Source organism: Petaurus breviceps, unplaced genomic scaffold (assembly GCF_028583685.1).
Source record: "Petaurus breviceps papuanus isolate PSGF00001 unplaced genomic scaffold, PetGlider_PUasm1.0 175, whole genome shotgun sequence".
NCBI lineage: Eukaryota > Metazoa > Chordata > Mammalia > Diprotodontia > Petauridae > Petaurus > Petaurus breviceps.
Window position 1 is genome coordinate 57,307,160 of NW_027185764.1, and position 3,537 is coordinate 57,310,696.

Genomic DNA, 3,537 nt, shown 5'->3' on the forward strand with positions numbered 1-3,537 from the left:
CAAAAGAGATAAATAAAAAAGGAAAAGGACCTATATGCACAAAAATATTTATAGTAGCTCTTTTCTGTGGGCAAAGAATTGGAAAGTGAAGGGATGGCCATCAATTGGGGAATGGCTAAACAAATTGTAGTATGTAATTTTGATGTAATATTATTGTATTCTGTGACATGATAAGTAAGATGCTCTCAGAAAAATCTGGAAAGACTTAGATGAGCTGATGCAAAGTGAAATGTACTGTGTACAAAGTAAAAGAAATAGTGTAATATGATCAGCTGTGAATGACTTTGTTATTCTCAGCAATACAACAATCCAAGACAACTCTTAAGGACTTACAATGTACAATATTAGGCATCCTCAGGCAAAGAACTGATGGTGTCTGAATAATGACTGAGGCATGCATTTTTTTATGGTGCCAATTTTAAATAGATTTTATTCTCCAAGACAATTGCATTTCCACTTGTTTACAGTACTGATAAAGTGCAATGTTGTTTACTTCTCTCCCTCTGCACACATTCAAGTATTCAAAATGCCCAGATTTACACAGTAGCTTAAATGTTACTTTTAAACTGCTACTGCCTTGGCTACAAATTTGAGTCCTTCAATTTTTGAAAAGCTGTGTGGAATGCTTTTTCTGATGTGTTTAGTCGACCTCTTCAATGGTGGGTCCAGAAGAAGCATCTCCAGATGGGGCTGCTCCACCCCCTGGGAACCCACCAGGCATGCATGCCTCCTGCACTCTGGTACAGCTTAGTAATAACGGGGTTGCAGACCTTCTCCAGTTTTTTCTGCTGATGCTCAAATTCTTCTTTCTCAGAAGTCTGGTTCTTATCCAGCCAGTTGATTATTTCATTACATTTGTCAAGGATCTTCTGTTTGTCTTCATCACCAATTTTGCCTTGCAGTTTTTCATTCTCTACAATTGCTTTCATGTTGAAAGCGTAAGATTCAAGAGAATTCTTGGAAGATACCTTGTCTCTCTGCTTTCCATCCTCAGCCTTGTATTTCTCAGCCTCCTGGACCATACGCTCAATGTCTTCTTTGCTCAGACATCCTTTATCATTGGTGATAGTGATCTTGTTCTCCTTGCCTGTGCTCTTACCCACAGCAGAAACATTGAGGATGCCATTTGCATCAATGTCAAATGTTACTTCAATCTGAGGAACACCCCTGGGTGCTGGAGGAATTCCTGTGAGCTCAAATTTGCCAAGCAGATTGTTATCTTTTGTCATTGCTCTCTCGCCTTCTTAAACCTGAATAAGCACACCAGGCTGGCTGTCTGAATATGTGGTAAAGGTCTGTGTCTGCTTGGTGGGGATGGTGGTATTGCGTTTGATCAGAACGGTCATAACTCCACCAGCAGTTTCAATTCCAAGAGAAAGAGGAGTGACATCCAAAAAAGCAAGCCCTGCACATTCTCAGATTTATCTCCAGACAAAATGGCAGCCTGGACAACTCCACCATAAGCAACAGCCTCATCAGGATTGATACTCTTATTGAGCTCCTTGCCATTGAAGAAGTTTTGCAGAAGCTTCTATTTTTGGGGGATTCGAGTGGAAACACCCACCAGGACGATGTCATGAATCTGAGACTTATTTAGCTTGGCATCTCTTAAGGCCTTCTCCACAGGATCCAGGGTGCCACGGAAGAGATCAGCATTCAGCTCTTCGAAACGGTTTCGGGTGATTGATGTATAGAAGTCGATACCTTCATAGAGGGAATCAATCTCAATACTGGCCTGGGTACTGGGAGAGAAGGTAGGCTTTGCACATTCACAAGCAGTGAGCAGATGGCGACCAGCCCTCTTGTTCTCACTGATGTCCTTCTTGTGCTTTCGCTTGAACTCGGCAATGAAACGGTTAACCATTCGGCTGTCAAAGTCCTCCCCACCCAAGTGGGTGTCCCCAGCTGTGGACTTGACCTCAAAGATGCCATCTTCAATGGTAAGAATGGAGACATCAAAGGTACCACCTCCAAGGTCAAAGATCAACACATTTCTCTCGGCACCAACCTTTTTGTCCAAGCCATAAGCAATAGCAGCAGCGGTTGGCTCATTGATGATTCGAAGCACATTGAGACCAGCTATGGCTCCAGCATCTTTGGTGTCCTGACATTGGGAATCGTTGAAATAGGCTGGTACTGTAACCACAGCATTTGTGACTAATAGTGGGGGACGGTAAGCTTCAGCAATTTCTTTTATCTTGGTCAAGACCATAGACCATACTTCCTCTGTATAAAAAATTTTGGTCTCCCCTTTGTACTCCACTTGGACCTTAGGCCTGCCTGCATCATTCACCACCATAAAAGGACAATGCTTCATGTCTGATTGTCCAACAGCATCATCAAATCTGTGACCAATCAGACGTTTGGCATCAAAAACTGTGTTGGTGGGGTTCATTGCAACTTTTTTTTGCAGCATCACCGATTAAACGTTCTTTGTTGGTGAAGGCCACGTAGCTTGGGGTGGTCCTGTTTCCTTGGTCATTAATGATCTCCACTTTCCCATGTTGGAAGACTCCCACACAGGAGTAAGTGGTACCAAGATCAAAGCCAACTGCGGGTCCCTTTGACATGGTTGCTGGGGAGTCGGGGGAGGTCGTAGCTGACCACTGTGGAGAGAGAAAGGCTGCTGTTGCACCTAGTAGCTGAAGCATGCATTTTTTAAATTTTATTTTTTCTTGAATTTCTTTTTTTTTGCCTATGTTTCCTTTCATAATAAGACTATTATGGAAATGTTTGGCATGACTACACTCCATAACCTATATCAAATTGCTTGTCTTCTCAATGAGGGAAGATAGGGAGGGAAGAAGAGAATTTGGAACTCAAAGTTTTAAAAATGAATGATAAAAATTGGTTTTATATATAACTGGCAGAAAATAATAAAATAAAATAAAATAGTTAAAGAACAAAATAAAAAAAGCAAAAGGAAAAAAAAAGACTCCTGTACACAGGAGTTGTGAGTATTCCCTTCCAACCACATGTGTTGTCTACCTATATACCTCCCTCTTCCTCTGCCTCCTCCCCAAAGTTTAAGCCTACTTATATTTGTGGGGAATGTATCTCTCTTCCCCCACTATTAGGATGATGTTTTATATTAACTCTTCTTATTAATTTAATAAATTCCAATTCCTAAAAAAAAAATCTAATTATGTAGTTTCTGGGAAACCCAGCCTCACAAGGTTACTCTGGTTCCCTGAGTATGAGTAGTCAGTGCTCTTGTGGAACCTGGTCTATCACTGAATTTAATAGTTGGGGAAGTAATCTAAAAGGAAATGCCATACTTGCATGTCTGAACTCATTCATGGCAAAACACCTGATAAAACTACTCTCTTTTCCACTGATCAACTTTCCTATTTTTTAAAAAACAATATCAAATTGTTTTGATAATTATTGCATTATAGAATCTTTTGATATTTGGTTAATGCTAAGTCATTTCTATCCCTTTTTTCCTATTAACACATATATTGTGTATATATATGTATATATATACATATATTATACAAATAAAGATATAGAAATATATAGATGTGACATGGAATA

General features: G+C 40.0%; 1 pseudogene; it reads right to left on the minus strand.

The window, feature by feature from the left end:
• Nucleotides 1–640: 640 nt before the first annotated feature.
• Nucleotides 641–2,570, minus strand: LOC138159145 (heat shock cognate 71 kDa protein-like; annotated as a pseudogene).
• Between the last annotated feature and the right edge of the window lie 967 nt (nt 2,571–3,537).